The 18,255-nt window shown below is 38.4% G+C and overlaps 2 pseudogenes; one reads left to right on the top strand and one right to left on the bottom strand.

The window, feature by feature from the left end:
* Positions 1-409: 409 nt before the first annotated feature.
* LOC112583504 lies at positions 410-1,362 on the top strand (annotated as a pseudogene).
* A 13,945-nt stretch (positions 1,363-15,307) lies between these two features.
* LOC112583505 lies at positions 15,308-16,625 on the bottom strand (annotated as a pseudogene).
* Between the last annotated feature and the right edge of the window lie 1,630 nt (positions 16,626-18,255).

Below are 18,255 nucleotides of genomic sequence, written 5' to 3' on the forward strand. Positions count from 1 at the left end.
CCAATGTTATTGTTAATGACTGGCATGATATAAAATCATAAATCAATATTTTAAAGAAGTTAAGCATGTTATTTCCAAAATGATGATATTCAAAGTAATTCTGATCAGGAATAACAAGTATTTATTAAATAGTTCTTCCCTGACTCAGAATTTGTGCATCATAATGTCAGAAATGGAATATTAAGTTTGTATTTTTAATAAACTACCAACATAATTATTGTCTTTCTTTTATTCCCTGACACATGAGCTAAAAGAAAAATTTGAAAATCTAAACTCACAACTGTAAACCCAGCCAGCTAATACTGACCTGTTGCCCTTCCTCCAATATTCTCTTACTTCATATTATAATACTGTATAGAATCCTTAAACCCGCATCTCTTCTGGATTACTCCAGGTATGAAAATGTGAAATGGAAAGGACCAATTGGACAGACATTGAGTTCATTCTACAGGGACTTTCTGAGTATCCAAGAGCAGAAAAACTCCTTTTTGCGATGTGTTTGTTGATGTACCTGGTGATTCTCCTGGGGAACAGCACTTTGATCATCCTCACTCTCCTGGATTCCCACCTTCACACCCCTATGTACTTCTTCCTCTGTAATCTTTCCTTCCTTGACATTTGGTACACATCCTCCTTTATCCCCTCAGTGCTGATACACTTTCTATCCGAGAAAAAAACTATCTCCTTCACTAGGTGTGTTGTTCAGATGTCTGTCTCTTACACTATGGGGTCGACAGAGTGTGTGCTTCTAGCAGTGATGGCATATGACCGTTCCATAGCCATCTGCAGCCCTCTGAGATACCCCAGCATCATGAGCAAGGCGCTTTGTATTCAGATGGCAGCTCTCTCCTGGGGACTGGGCTTTCTCAACTCATTGACAGAAACAATTCTTGCAGTGCAGTTGCCCTTCTGTGGAAAAAATGTCATCAATCATTTTGTTTGTGAAATATTGGCTTTTGTCAAGCTAGCTTGCACAGATATATCCTTGAATGAGATTGCTATCATGTTGGGCAATGTAATATTTTTATTTGTTCCATTACTGTTGATTTGTATCTCCTACATTTTCATCCTTTCCACTGTCCTAAGAATCAATTCAGCCGAAGGAAGAAAAAAGGCTTTTCCCACCTGCTCAGCCCACATAATGGTGGTGACTGTGTTTTATGGGACAATCCTCTTCATGTATATGAAGCCAAAGTCCAAAGACGCTGCTTTTGATAAATTGTTGCCCTGTCCTATGGAGTCGTCACACCAATGCTCAATCCTATCATCTATAGCCTGAGGAATACAGAAGTGCATGGCGCTATGAGAAAATTGACAGCTAGACTGGTTCTGGAGGAAAGAAGGAGAAATTTGCATCTTTGAATTTATGCACAGAATAAGCTCATATATTGGATGCAAGGTTTTCAGTATAAGCAGAACAAAGGAAATAAAGGCTATACATAAAATCACAGAGTTTAAGAGTTGGGAAGGAATTTCAGGGTAATAATTTAACTTCATTATTTATGAAAATAGCATAAAAATGTAGGGACATGTAGTCCATGAAGTGAGAACAAACTTTCAGAAACAAGAAAAAAATTGAAATTAAACTTTTCCAGAAATATCCAGGTTTAATTTTTCACAATTAAAAATATGTATTTTTCATTCCCCTTTTTGAGAGAACTACTTGAGTTCATGTTTTTTCTCTTTATTACTCATTTTTGTTTTACTCAGGGACTTGGTCGGCCCCAACCTCATTTTTCTAGTATATATATATTCCTTCTTTCTCTTGCTGTGTTTCTTCTACCCAGTCTGCTACACTATGTTGCATGCACCATGTAGTTATCCAAATATAATTTGTTCTTCCACACTTAGGGACAATAGTATATGTCACTTCATCCCCATTATCATATTTCTCCTATGGTGACGACTCAGGCATCTAATTAAAGAAAATTTAAATGTTTTATTTTCTGAAAAATCCTTCCAAATTTACCCACAGTGATAGCACTGTTTACAATTGCCAAGATATGAAAGCAACCTAAGTGTCCATCAGCTGATGAATGGATAAAGAAGATGTAATGTGTCTGTGTATATATATGTGTGTGAATATCGTTGTTGTTTACTTGCTATGTCCAAAACTTTTGGGAACCCATAGACTGTCCCCTGCCGGCTTCTCTGTATAAGAGATTTCTCAGGCAAGAATACTGGAGTGGGTTGCCATTTCCTTCTCCTGGGGATCTTCCTGACCCAGAGATCGAATCTGTGTGTCCTGAATTGGCAGGGGCATCTTTACCATTGAACCATCAGGGAAGCCCCAATAGAATATTACTCAGCCACAAAGAAAGAATGAAATTCTGCCACCTAATGCAACATAGATATACCTAGAATATATTACACTTAGTGAAATGAGTCAGACAATGAAAATACTCTATGCTATTACTTTTATGTGAAATCTAAAAAATAAAACAAATGAATTTATGTTAACAAACAGTAACAGACTCACAGATATCTAGAACAAGCTAGTGGTCATCAGTGAGGAGAGGGAAATGGGGAGGATGAGCCAAGGTATGGAATGAAGAGACACAAACTATTATGTATAAAGAAGCAACAAGATTTCCTTTCCAGAAGAGGAAATATATCCATTATTGTCTATTAATACTTTAAATGGAGTACAATCTATAAAAATAGTAAATCACCATGCTGTATAACTGAAACAAATACAATATTGTAAATCAACTCTTTTTCAATAGAAAAGAAGTAAAAATTAAAAATAAGGAAATAAGGATGCATCCTTCATCCATTTAACATAAGAATTTTCAGGTGCATGTATTCTGAAAGGTGGGAGTAATGAAGGACAATGTTTCTACCATTAATCTCTTTTTTATAACCTATAACTTTTTTCAAAATGTATTTTCAGAAAACTTACCACATACATTTTGTTTGCAGTTCTGTATATTAAAATTTATTGGCTGTGAGGACAAGTATTAAAATTAAAATTCCACTTGTGATCATTATCATATTATAAGAAGAAAAGGATGTTAGTGTGGGAACTGTGGAGAGATAGAGGTAAAGTGAATCAAAAGAAATGGGAGCTCAATTATATACAGGACATGACACAAGAGATAAGTAAACATATGAGGTATAGTGAGAGCCTGCTTACCACTGACAGAAGAATTACACACAGAGAAAGAGGAAAAACTAGAATAAACCATGAGATACAGGCTAAGAAGATAGTGTAAATTCACTGCTTTCAGTATTTATATATAGCAATATGCATACAGAAAAATAGAGATATAAATATGGGAACAGTGTCAGACTTTATTTTTTTGGGCTCCAAAATCACTGCAGATGGTGACTGCAGCCATGAAATTAAAAGGCGCTTACTCCTTGGAAGAAAAGTCATGACCAACCTAGATAGCATATTGAAAAGGAGAGACATTACTTTGCCAACAAAGGACCGTCTAGTCAAGGCTATGGTTTTTCCCATGGTTATGTATGGATATGAGAGTTGGACTGTGAAGAAAGCTGAGTGCCAAAGAATTGATGCTTTTGAACTGTGGTGTTGGAGAAGACTCTTGAGGGTCCCTTGGACTGCAAGGAGATCCAACCAGTCCATTCTGAAGGAGATCAGCCCCGGGATTTCTTTGGAGGGAATGATACTGAAGCTGAAACTCCAGTACTTTGGCCACCTCACGCGAAGAGTTGACTCATTGGAAAAGACTCTGATGCTGGGAGGGATTCAGGCCAGGAGGAGAAGGGGATGACAGAGGATGAGATGTCTGGATGGCATCACCGACTCGATGGACGTGAGTCTGGGTGAACTCCGGGAGTTGGTGATGGACAGGGAGGCCTGGCATGCTGAAATTCATGGGGTTGCAAAGAGTCAGACAAGACTGAGCAACTGAACTGAACTGAACTGATGCATATATATAGAAATTAACATGGATTACACAAATGTTCAAACTACCACAAAATATTCAAACTACCGCACAATTGCACTCATTTCACATGTTAACAAGATAATATCAAATAGCAAGATAATGCTCAAAATCCTTCAAGCTGGGCTTCAACAGTACTTGAACCAAGACCTTCTAGATGTAAAAGCTTGATTTAGAAACATCAGAGGAACCAGAGATCAATTTGCCAACATCTATTGGATCATAGAAAAAGCAAGGGATACATTAAACTATAAAAAAAAAAAAAGAAAAAGAAAAAGCAAGGGAATTCCAGAAAAAACATCTACTTCTGCTTTATGGACTATGCTAAAGCCTTTGACCTTCTGGATAACACCAAATGGTAGAAAATTAATAAAAGAGGTGGGAATACCAGACTGCCTGACCTGCCTCTTGAGAACCTGTATGCAGGTCAAGAAGGAACAGTTAGAACTGGACATAGAACAACGAACTGGTTCCAAATTGGAAAAGATGTACATCAGGTTGGATACTTTCACCTTGCTTATTGAATTACTATGCAGAGTACATCATGAGAAATGCTGAGCTGCATGATGCACAGGCTGGAATCAAGATTGCTGGGAAAGATATCAATAACCTCCGATAGGCAAATGACACCAGCCTAATGAGAGCAAAGAGGAACTAGAGATCCTCTTGATGAGGATGAAACAGGAGAGTGCAAAAGCTAGCTTAAAACACAACATTCGAAAAACTAAGATCCTGGCATTCAGCCCCATCACTTCATGGCAAATAGACGGGGGGTGGAAATGGAAACAATGAGACACTTTATATTCTTGGGCTCCAAAATCACTGTTGATGATGACTGGAGCCATGAAATTAAATGACGATTGTTCCGTGGAAGAAAAGCTATAACAAACGTACTTTGGTTCAGTTCAGTTCAGTTCAGTTGCTCAGTCATCCAACTCTTTGCAACCCCATGAATCACAGCACACCAGGCCTCCCTGTTCATCAGCAACTCCCGGAGTCCACCCAAACCCATGTCCATCGAGTCAGTGATGCCATCCAACCATCTCTTCCTCTGTCGTCCCCTTCTCTTCCTGCCCTCAATCTTTCCAGTATTAGGGTCTTTTCAAATGAGTCAGCTCTTTGCATCAGGTGGCCAAAGTGCTGGAGTTTCAGCTTCAACATCAGTCCTTCCAGTGAACACCCAGGACTGATCTCCTTTAGGATGGACTAGTTGGATCTCCTTGCAGTCCAAGGGACTCTCAAGAGTCTTCTCCAACACCACAGTGCAAAAGCATCAATTCTTTTGTGCTCCACTTTCTTTATAGTTCAACTCTCTCATCCATATATGACCACTGGAAAAAACATAGCCTTGACTAGACAGACGTTTGTTGGCCAAAGCAATGTCTCTGATTTTTAATATGCTGTCTAGGTTGGTCATAACTTTCCTTCCAAGGAGTAAGCGTCTTTTAATTTCATGGCTGCAATCACCATCTGCAGTGACTTTGGAGCCCAGAAAAATGAAGGCAGCCACTGTTTCCACTGTTTCTCCATCTATCTGCCATGAAGTGATGGGACTGGATGCCATGATCTTAGTTTTCTGAATGTTGAGCTTTAAGCCAAATTTTCACTCTCCTCTTTCACTTTCATCAAGAGGCTCTTTAGTTCTTCACTTTCTGACATAAGGGTCCTGTCATCTGCATGTCTAAGGTTATTGATATTTCTCCCAGCAATCTTGATTCCAGCTTGTGCTTCCTCCAGCCCAGCATTTCTCATGATGTACTCTGCATATAAGTTAAATAAACAGGGTGACAATATACAGCCTTGACATACTCCTTTTCCTATATGGAACCAGTCTGTTGTTCCTTGACCAATTCTAACTGTTGCTTCCTGACCTGCATATAGGTTTCTCAAGAGGCAGGTCAGGTGGTCTGGTATTCCCATCTCTTTCAGAATTTTCCACAGTTTATTGTGATCCACACAGTCAAAGGCTTTGGCATAGTCAATAAAGCAGAAATAGATGTTTTTCTGGAACTCTCTTGCTTTTTCCATGATCCAGTGGATGTTGGCCATTTGATCTCTGGTTCCTCTGCCTTTTCTAAAACCAGCTAGAACATCTAAAAGTTCACGGTTCATGTTCTGCTGAAGCCTGGCTTGGAGAATTTTAAGCATTACTTCACTAGCATGTGAGATGAGTACAATTGTGTGTGGTAGTTTGAGCATTCTTTGGAATTGCCTTTCTTTGGGATTAGAATGAAAACTAACCTTTTCCAGTCCTGTGGCCACTGCTGAGTTTTCCAAATTTGCTGGCATATTGACTGCAGCACTTTCACAGCATCTTTCAGGAATTTGAAATTTCAGGATTTGAAATAGCTTAGCCTGAATTCCATCCCCTCCACTAGCTTTGTTTGTAGTGATGCTTCCTAATGCCCACTTCACTTCACATTCCAGGATGTCTGGCTCTAGGTGAGTGATCACACCATTGTGGTTATCTGTCATGAAGATTTTTTTTGTACAGTTCTTCTGTGTATTCTTGCCACCTCTTCTTAATACCTTCTGCTTCACTTAGGTCACTACCATTTCTGTCCTTTATTGAGCCCATCTTTGCATGAAATGTTCCCTTGGTATCTCTAATTTTCTTGAAGTGATCTATAGTCTTTCCCATTCTGTTGTTTTCCTCTATTTCTTTGCATTGATCACTGGGGAAGGATTTCTTATCTCTCCTTGCTAATCTTTGGAACTCTGCATTCAAATGGGTATGTCTTTCCTTTTCTCCTTTGCTTTTGGCTTCCCTTCTTTCACAGCTATTTGTAAGGCCTCCCCAGACAGCCATTTTGCTTTTTTGCATTTCTTTTTCTTGGGGATGGTCTTGATTCCTGTCTCCTGTACAGTGTCACAAACCTCCATTCATAGTTCATCAGGCACTCTGTTTAACAGATCTAGTCCCTTAAATTTATTTCTTACTTCCACTGTATAGTCATGGGATTTGAACAAACCTCTCTCTTATGAACATAAGGTACCTCTTTTCTGATTTTTAAGCAGTTTGTTGCTGAACCTCGGTGTGGTTTTCTTTCTGTTTCTCATTATTTTGGCTACTGAGATTCTTTTGTCTGTGTATTTATTGTTTTCATCAAGTTTAGAAAGTTTCTATCCATTATTTAAATATTATTTTCGTTTTGCATTTTGTATTAACTTAAAATACATTTTATTTCAATGCATTTTGTATTTACTACTGCTTTTTCTCTTTTGGACTCCAGTTATATGTATACCATATCACTTAAATCTGTCTCACACAGTTAATGGTCTGTTCACTTTTTTTCATTCTCTTTTCTCTTTGTTTTATTTTAAAGTGTTACTATTTCTCTGATTCCTTGTTCACTAATCTTTCCTTCTGCAGGGTCCAATTACTTTCATTCCATCCAAAGTATACTGCATAGATTCATATTAGATACACTTCATTACTAGGTCTTAGAATTTGTATTTTTAAAATATCTCTAAATATAATTTTATACTTATAAATATAAATACATATATTTATTTATAAATATATATCTCTAAATATAATTTTCTGTATCTCAAATGACATGATTTTTTCTCAGCCTTCTTGACTATATTAAATACAGTCAGAATAACTTCCTTGGAGAAGGCAATGGCAACCCACTCCAGTACTCTTGCCTGGAAAATCCCATGGACGGAGGAGCCTGGTAGGCTACAGTCCATGGGGTCGCGAAGATCAGACACGACTGAGCGACTTCACTTTTACATTTCACTTTCATGCATTGGAGAAGGAAATGGCAACCCACTCCAGTGTTCTTGCCTGGAGAATCCCAGGGATAGCAGAGCTTGGTGGGCTGACATCTATGGGGTCGCACAGAGTCGGACACGACTGAAGTGACTTAACAGTAGCAGCAGCAGCACACATGAAAGTTCAAAGACTGTGCCACATACAAAGAAAGAGCACTTCAAGAGATTACAATAGAGAGGTTAAAAATATTAGCACTACAATAATGATTAAAAATAAAATTCAGTTCAGACAGGCTGGGAATAGGTTACATGTAAAGAAAACAAAAGAGAAAATAGGTATGGTAAAAGAAAAACAAGAGAAGAGGGAAGAAAGAGAGGAGGGAAGGGAAATAAATGGGAGGAGACAGAATGAAAAAGAAATATAGATGTATTTTTGCAATTATTATGCAATTATTGCTATGCAATAATAATTATTATTATTATGTAATTATTATGTCCTACCTTGCAACTCCAAGTTTCAGATGAGAGTAAGCTCAGTTCTGAGCTTTAAAAATTACAGTGATTGTATTTAAAATTATCCATGTTGTTTTGTGAAGCATTATTTGGATCACTTTCATTTCTCAGTAATATTGTGACTAGTGAATATACAATTATTTATTGTACTCTTGAAGACTTTTTTGATGAACTCCTGTTAATAATACTCCTATGAACAATAAAAAAAAAAAAAAAGAATAACTTCTTAATGACATGTCTAGTAATTCTATCAGTGGCCTGTTTGCTGCTTTAAAAACCTACTTTCTTTCTTTTGTGTTGTTTTATTAAAATATTATTAACAACTAAAAGGTGTGTCCATTTAGGTTATACAAGGTGAATTTTATAGGTGTGCAATGTGTTGATTTTATTCTCAGCCTTGTGTGAGCTTGAAAATCATTCCCTCCAGTTCTCCTGGATGATCCTTTTCCAGGTCCTGCTTAGTTTCTTCATACACCTTCACTGATCAGTACTCAGCTGAAAGCGGAGCGGTGTCCCTTTAGAGCTCTAGCTCTTTTTTCTGTAGCTTCCTCCTCTCTGGATTTGGACTTGAAAACTAGCTGCCTTGTTCTCCCTGGCCTCTCAATTCCATCCTCAAATCCTTTCCCGATGGGTTCCCTCTCCCTATCTTATTACCTGTAAATTCATCATTGAGGGAACTAAGTTGGGAAAATTAAAGGGTTCACTTCATTTGTTCCTCATCTCTCAGGGATCACTGTCATATGTTGTTTGATGTTCAATATCTTAAAATTGATTTTTCACATTTATTTCTGTTTTATTTTTATTGCTTCAGGTAGAAGGGCAAAATGAAGTCCCTGTTTCTTCTTGGTCAGAAGCAGAAATCTAATCCTCCTTACCTTTCTGTTCTCCCCATCAGAAAACAAATCAGTTCAGTTCAGTCACTCAGTCGTGTCCGACTCTTTGCAACCCCATGGACTGCAGCACACCGGGCTTTCCTGTCCAGTACCAACTCCCAGAGCTTGCTCAAACTCATGTCCATCAAGTTGGTGATGCCAACTTAATTAATGAAATATTAAACAAATATTTCAGTATATTCTAGAATGGGTAGCAATGGAGTGAAGCTGAGAAAGAAAGGTAAATAGAGAGAGACAAAGAGGAGAGAGATAGAGTGGAGAGAGACAGAGAGCAAAGAGAGGAGGAAAGATTTGGGGGTATTTTATGCTAATATTCCTAGAGCTGCCAGAGTGAAAGGCATAGACATGAAATAAAGTAACAGGTGCTGCTCAATCTAATTGAAATCACAAGTAAATTCAAAGGAGCTGAATTTAGAATCTAGCCAGAATAAAGATCAAAAACTGACTATGTAGCCAAGACATGGAAGCAACCTAAGTGTTCATTGACAGGTGAGTGGATAAAGAGGTGATATACATACAGAAAGGAATATTACTCAGCTATTAAAAAGAATGGAATAACGACATGTGCAGCAACATGGATGGACATATAGATTGTCATACTGAGTAAAGTAAGTCAGACAGAGAAGGACAAATACTGTATAATATCAGTTTTATTCAGAATCTAGAAGATTTGATGTTTTAGAACTGTGGTGTTGGAGAAGACTCTTGGGAGTCCCTTGGACTGCAAGGAGATCCAACCAGTCCATGCTAAAGGAGATCAGTCCTGGGTGATCATTGGAGGGACTGATGTTGAAGCTGAAACTCCAATACTTTGGCCACCTGATGCAGAGAGTTGACTCATTTGAAAAGACTCTCTTGCTGGGAAAGATTGAAGGTGGGTGGAGAAGGGGACGACGGAGGATGAAATGGTTGGATAGCATCACAGACACAATAGACATGGGTTTGGGTGGACTCTGGGAGTTGGTGATGGATAGGAAGGCCTGGCGTGCTGCGGTTCATGGGGTTGCAAAGAGTCGGACATGACTGAGCAACTGAACTGAACTGAAAAGTAGACATGAACTTATAAAATAGAACAGACTTACCGGCTTAGAGAATGAACTTACTATTACCAAGGGAGAAGGAGGGACGGGGAGGAATAGATAGGGGGTTTGTGATGGACATGTACACACTGCTGTATATGAAATGAATAACTAGCAAAGATATACTCTATAGCAAGGGAACTCTGCTCAGTATTACTAACAACTTATATGGGGGAAGAATTTGAAGATTAATAGATACATAAACATATTACTGAATCACTTTGCTGTAAACTTAAAACTAACACAACATTTTTTATCAACTACACTCTAAAATAAAATAAGTTGACTGACAGGTGGTCTTTCAGAAGTAGCAAGAAAGAATTTTATTATAAGTATAGTAAATAAGTTATCTGTATTTCATAGAAGAGAAAATCAAACTAGCATGTTTTAAAAATAGCCTAAGTTCACTCAGCTTGTGCAGACAACAATCAAATTGGAATTCTATACTCCAAATCACAAGTGTTCTGTTCTTTTCCCTTTACTTCAACTCTGACCAAGTGTAGAAAAACCAATCATTTTATAGATATCTGTCCCAAACTTCTGCATAGACCATATCATCCACACCTAGGGCTCAATTGCCATCTCTGAGCAAAGGACTTTTTAATATACAGCTTGACCCTGATTTCTCTCCAGGACTTTACTAATCTCTCTTCACCTGGAAGTCTAATCATCAACACAGTCAGCCAGTCATCCAACTTACATAATTACCTTTATGAAGTCATCATTCTTAAGCTTCTCCTCTTATTCAATCAATGGCTGCATCAGAGTTCTTCACTTATACTAGTAGGATCATTGTTGATGACTATCCATACATGAAAGATCCTCAAATCCAATACTGTAACCATGAAATTCCCGTATTCGTCCTATCTTTTCATCTCATTGCTTTCTAAGTCTTCACTGCCTCTATGTACACTGTCTCCATGGTCCTCTAAATCATTTGTCCCATTCTGAATTGATCCTCTATACTGTCAAAAGTCCAGTCTTTCTAAACCTAACATCTTAGCCTGATCACATCACAAGAGTATGAGAAAATATTCACTGACCTGCTCTTTCTACAGAAAAAAGCCCAGTATGATAAGATTTTTGAAAAACAGGCTTCATCAAACCATTTCACCTTCATCTCTTAAACAAATGCTTATAAAAGTCCTGAGAGGATCTCTCTCTTCTCTTGCCTTTGATAATAAAAATTACTAGGAACTGGTTGCTGGTTTTGATTTTCTTATCTGATTACCACAGGTTCATAATGTAGACATTGCAGTGTCCATCTTCCAAAGCACAGTGAGGTCAAGTTATTATATGGAAGAAACCATTAGCCTTGACTTCCAATTTCCTCTTTTTATTGTATTTAAAAAGAAATAAATAATGGTAACACAATCCTAATATTAAATGTATTCAGTTCAGTCGCTCAATCTGACTGACTATTCAGTCATGTCTGACTATTTGTGACCCCATGAATCGCAGCACGCCAGGCCTCCCTGTCCATCACCAACTCCCAGAGTTCACTCAGACTCACGTCCATCACATCAGTGATGCCATCCAGCCATCTCATCCTCTGTCATCCCCTTCTCCTCCTGCCCCCATTCCCTCCCAGCAACAGACGCTTTTCCAATGAGTCAACTCTTCGCATGAGGTGGCCAGAGTACTGGAGTTTCAGCTTCAGCATCGTTCCTTCCAAAGAAATCCCAAGGCTGATCTCCTTCAGAATGGACTGGATAGATCTCTTTCCAGTCCAAGGGACTTTCAAGAGTCTTCTCCAACACCACAGTTCAAAAGCATCAATTCTTCGGGGCTCAGCCTTCTTCACAGTCCAACTCTCACATCCATACATGACCACAGGAAAAACCATAGCCTTGACTACACGAACTTTTGTTGCCAAAGTAATGTCTCTGCTTTTCAATAAGCTATCTAGGTTGGTCATAACTTTCCTTCCAAGGAGTAAGCATCTTTTAATTTCATGGCTGCAGTCACCATCTGCAGTGATTTTGGAGCCCCAAAAAATAAAGTCTGATACTGTTTCCACTATTTCCCCATCTATTTCCCATGAAGTGATGGGACCGGATGCCATGATCTTCGTTTTCTGAATGTTGAGCTTTAAGCCAACTTTTTCACTCTCCACTTTCACTTTCATTAATAGGCTTTTGAATTCCTCTTCACTTTCTGCCATAAGGGTGGTGTCATCTGCATATCTGAGGTTATTGATATTTCTCCTGGCAATCTTGATTCCAGCTTGTGTTTCTTCCAGTCCAGCGTTTCTCATGATGTACTTTGCATATAAGTTAAATAAACAGGGTGACAATATACAGCCTTGATGAACTCTTTTTTTCTATTTGGAACCAGTCTGTTGTTCCATGTCCAGTTCTAACTGTTGCTTCCTGACCTGCATACAAATTTCTCAAGAGGCAGATCAGGTGGTCTGGTATTCCCATCTCTTTCAGAATTTTCCACAGTTTATTGTGATCCACACAGTCAAAGGCTTTGGCATAGTCAATAAAGCAGAAATAGATGTTTTTCTGGAACTCTCTTGCTTTTTCGATGATCCAGTGGATGTTAGCAATTTGATCTCTGGTTCCTCTGCCTTTTCTAAAACCAGTTGAACATCAGGACGTTCACGGTTCACATATTGCTGAAGCTTGGCTTGGAGAATTTTGAGCATTACTTTACTAGCATGTGAGATGAGTGCAATTGTGTGGTAGTTTGAGCATTCTTTGGCATTGCCTTTCTTTCGGATTGGAATGAAAACTGACCTTTTCCAGTCCTGTGGCCACTGCTGAGTTTTCCAAATTTGCTGGTATATTGAGTGCAGCACTTTCACAGCATCATCTTTCAGGACTTGGAATATCTAAACTGGAATTCCATCACCTCCTCTAGCTTTCTTCGTAGTGATGCTTTCTAAGGCCCACTTGACTTCACATTCCAGGATGTCTGGCTCTAGGTCAGTGATCACACCATCATGATTATCTGGGTCATGAAGATCTTTTTTGTACAGTTGTTCTGTGTATTCTTGCCATCTCTTCTTAATATCTTCTGCTTCTGTTAGGTCCATACCATTTCTGTCCTTTATAGAGCACATCTTTGCATGAAATGTTCCTTTGGTATCTCTAATTTTCTTGAAGAGATCCCTAGTCTTTCCCATTCTGTTGTTTTCCTCTATTTCTTTGCACTGATCGCTGAAGAAGGCCTTCTTATCTCTTCTTGCTATTCTTTGGAACTCTGCATTCAGATGTTTATATATTTCCTTTTCTCTTTTGCTTTTCTCTTCTCTTCTTTTCACAGCTATTTGTAAGGACTCCCCAGACAGCCATTTTGCTTTTTGCATTTCTTTTCCATGGGGATGGTCTTGATCCCTGTCTCCTGTACAATGTCATGAACTGCAATGTTCCATAGTTCATCAGGCACTCTATCTATCAGACCTAGGCCCTTAAATCTATTTCTCACTTCCACTGTATAATCATAAGGGATTTGATTTAGGTCATACCTGAATGGTCTAGTGGTTTTCCCTACTTTGTGCAAATTAAGTCTGAATTTGGCAGTAAGGAATTCATGGTCTGAGCCAGTCAGCTCCTGATCTTGTTTTTGCTGACAATATAGAGCTTCTCCATCTTTGGCTGCAAAGAATATAATCAATCTGATTTCGGTGTTGACCATCTGGTGATGTCCATGTATAGAGTCTTGTCTTGTATTGTTGGAAGATGGTGTTTGTTATGACCAGTGCATTTTCTTGACAAAACTCTATTAGTCTTTGCCCTGCTTCCAATATGGAATTTCTTTAAAAAACTAATAATAGAGTTGCCATAGAATACTGAAATCTCCTCCTGGGCATATATACAGAGAAAATGCTAATTCAAAAAGATACATGCACCTCAATGTTCATAACAGCAATATTTGCAATAGGCAAGACTTCATATCAGATCAGATCATTTGCTAAGTCATATCCAACTCTTTGCTACCCCATGAATCGCAGCACACCAGGCCTCCCTGTCCATCACCAACTCCCAGAGTTCACTCAGACTCACGTCCATCGAGTCAGTGATGCCATCCAGCCATCTCATCCTCTGTCGTCCCCTTCTCCTCTTGCCCCCAATCCCTCCCAGCATCAGAGTCTTTTCCAATGAGTCAAGTCTTCGCATGAGGTGGCCAAAGTACTGGAGTTTCAGCTTTAGCATCATTCCTTCCAAAGAAATCCCAGGGCTGATCTCCTTCAGAATGGACTGGTTGGATCTCCTTGCAGTCCAAGGGACTCTCAAGAGTCTTCTCCAACACCACAGTTCAAAAGCATCAATTCTTCGGCGCTCAGCCTTCTTCACAGTCCACTCTCACATCCATACATGACCACAGGAAAAACCATAGCCTTGACTAGACGAACTTTTGTTGGCAAAGTAAGGCAAGACATGGAAGCAACCTAAGTGTCCACTGACAGATGAATGAATAAAGAAGATGTGGAATACATATACAGTGTAATGTTACTCAACTATAAAGGATAAAACAATGTCATTTGCAGTAACATGGTTAGACCTACAAATAATTATACTAAGTGAAGTAAATTAGGGAAAGACAAATAGATGATACCATCAATTTGTGGAGTCTACAAAAAATGATAAAAATGAATTTATTTACAAAATATACTTACAGATACAGAAAACAAGCTTATCATTACCAAAAAAGAAAGGAGGATGATGGATAAATTGAGAATTTGAGACTAATTGATTGCTGTTGTTGTTTAGTTACTAAGTTGTATCTGACTCTTTTGCAACCCCATAGATTATATAGCCCCCCAGGCTCCTTTGTGTGTAAGACTTCCCTGGCAGTAATACTGGAGTGAGTTGCCACTTCCTTTTCTACGGGATCTTCTCGACCCAGTGATAGAACCTGTGGCTCCTGCATTGTCAGGCAAATTCTTCACCACTGAGCCACCAGAGAAGCCTGAGGTTAATAGATACCCAGTTAGCTGATACTACATACAAAACAGATAAATAACAAGGACCTACTATAAACATGGGGAAATATATTCAATATCTTATCATAACCTACTTTGGAAAAGAATCTGAAAAAGAATACACACACATACACATAACTGAATTATTTTGTTACAGACTTGAAACAATATTAATCAATGTATTTCAATTTTTAAAAATTTTAGAAATAAAAATATCAGAAAGCCAACAAAAATAATTATATTTAACCCTATAACCCCAAATTAAAAAAAAAATTGTCATCATGAGACTATTTGTTTAAGATCAGATAAACTTATGTATGACACATTGATATTACTTAGACTTTCAGTGCTTAGTCAAAGAAGAGACTTAGACAATTACACATCACATTTAAAAATGAGTGTCTACCCCAATTATCTCCTGATATATAGAGACAGCACTAAATATCCCTTAATATTTACAGATATCATGTGCTACTAGAGACTGAAAGAGCACAAAGAGAGTTCCTAACCAGCAATTTTTTCACAGCCACTTTCATTTCTCTGTTCCGTAAACTATAAATGATAGGATTCAACATGGGGTTAAGCCAGCATATACCAAGACTATAAATTTATCTATTTCCTGTGAATCCATAGTTGATGGCTTCAGGTACATGGAAAGCGCTGTCCCATAGAATAAAACCACTACACTCAGGTGGGCTGCACATGTTGGAAAAGCTTTGCTTCAACCATCCAATGAGCTGATTCTTAGGATGCTAGAGAGGATGAATGCATAAGAAATACAAATGAGGAGCATTGGCATGAGAAGAAGAAGTACACTGATCACCAGCATGATTAAGTGCACCTTGGAAGTGTCTACACAAGCCAGTTTCAGGACGGCCAGAATCTCACAAGTGAAATGATCGATGACACCACTTCCACACAGTGACGGCTGCAACAGACACAGTTCCCACCAGGGCAGTGAAGGAGCCTGTCACCCACGAGCCAGCTGCAATCCGAACACAAATCTTCTTGTTCATGATGACGGGGTATCTCAGGGGCTCGCAGATGGCTACATATCGGTCATACGCCATCACAGACAGGAGCACACACTCAGTGGAGCCCATGGCCAGAGAGAAGTACATCTGAGCAGCACACCCTGAGAATGAGATGGTGTTCTCCCCTGAAATAAAATTTGCCATCATTGGAGTCTGGGCAGAAGAAGTATACCAGATGTCTAGACATGACAGCTTGCTGAAGATGAAGTACATGGGTGTGTTAGGTGAGAATACAGGACACTAACCGAGATCAGAATAATATTACCCAGTAAGGTGATCAAGTACATCAGTAAGCACAGCACAAATATGGTGATTTCAACTTTGGGATAGTGAGTAAATCCCAGAAAAATAAAATTAGAAATGACTGTTGCATTTGTCTTGTCCATTTTATTCTTCTTTATTCATCTGGAATAGTGAATAAAAGTATACATGGCCTATGTTTAAAATTTATACTCTACCAACTTTTCAAGGAGTTTTTGTTGGAGGAACTTTAAAGGGAGCATTGCCTTCCAATATTACTAGCAATATTCACTCATTCATCCAACATTTACTGAATACACTCTAAGGCACTGGGAATCTAGTGTGAGGTTATGCAAGTTCTTCTCTCAAGCAAATCAAAATCAAATAAAAGACACACTCAAGTAAATTAAAAGTTACAATAACATGATATACATATGCCCCAAGATACTAGGCAAACACAGAGACAAATGCTAACCTATGTCAGGGACATTGCTTAGTAAGATATTTTGAGATTTGTTTTAATCAAAATATGAACTGGCCTCAGTCAAGTTAAAGATCAGAAGAAGTGTCTGGGCAAAGAAACATTTTTTTTGTGGTTGTAAAAGTTGAAACAGGCAAGGTTTTGGTTGCCCTCCAAAAATTTCAAATTATGTGGGAAAAAAAAAAAAAAACAGATGGAAATGCCACACACTAAGGAATATAAACAGGAGATCAGCAAGAGTCCACTCACTCTAACACTATGTGATATCTGTCTTCAAGAAGGCATTTTTGACTATGGAATAATCTTGAATCCATCCTTTATTACAAAGGTAAGTAATTCATACGTAAAGCAAATTATTTACAATATATCTCACAACTGATCACATATGGAAGTATACTTGAAAACCACTGTCTTTCAAAATAGAGTTCAAACAAATTCAGTCACAAATTACACAAGCCTCACATTCTCATCATTGCCTAATTCTGATCTCATCTTCCAACACTCTACTTCTACCTTTTGGTCTAAAACAACCACTCTGTGGGTCCACATTCTTAGCATGCAGATTTATTTTTTATATATTTTAATATGCAATTATCTACCTGAAGTACCTTTCCTTCCCGGCTCTAATCTTTACTTTCTTGAATATTTCAATTAGTTATCAAAACTGTATGCCATAAATCATAAGTACAGCTTCATTCTTTGTACATGGTTATGTTGTTCAAGTATATCACACTGCCTATACCCAGATATGCACATCCCTATTGCTGCTGCAGTGGACGCTGAGGTTGTGAAGAGATCGTTCGTCACAATACTAGCAAAGTAATGTCATGCTTAATATTTTTAATTACACACGGCTGCTTTGAACATGGCAAGTTTTTGATATGTGTTAAGATAAATGCATTTTCACTTTGGTTCTCTGTGTCAACATAAAAGCCTGAAGACCTCTGAACTTGTTTTATACATCTGCAAATTTCTCTGATCATTTCTCTGATCTTAAAGAAACCAGTTGAATTAAGAAACAAAATGATTAGCTCTTAGTTTTAAGTATTTGATATACGGTGAGATGTGAAAAAGACAATGATCACTTGTGCTCTTAGAAGAGTAAGAAATACTTTCCAAAAGGTCATCTTCTGCAAGGAATTAGAGCACTATCCTCAGAGTGTGAGATTTTAGGCTCTGAAACAAACCATGCTATTTACTGGCATGCAAAATTTAGCAAATCACTTGACCTCTTTGAAACATGATTTTACCGGCTCTCTGGTGGCTCAGCAGTAAAGAATCTGCAAGCGATGCAAGAGACACAAGTTTGACTCATGGGAGAAGAAGAAAGCCTGGAGGAGTGTATGGCAACCCCCACCAGTATGCTTGTCAAGAAAATGCCATGGACAGAGGAGCCTCACGGGCTACGATCCATGGGGTCACAAAGAGTTGGACACAACTGAAGGGTA

Source organism: Bubalus bubalis, chromosome 3 (assembly GCF_019923935.1).
Source record: "Bubalus bubalis isolate 160015118507 breed Murrah chromosome 3, NDDB_SH_1, whole genome shotgun sequence".
In the NCBI taxonomy this organism is placed as follows: Eukaryota; Metazoa; Chordata; class Mammalia; order Artiodactyla; family Bovidae; genus Bubalus; species Bubalus bubalis.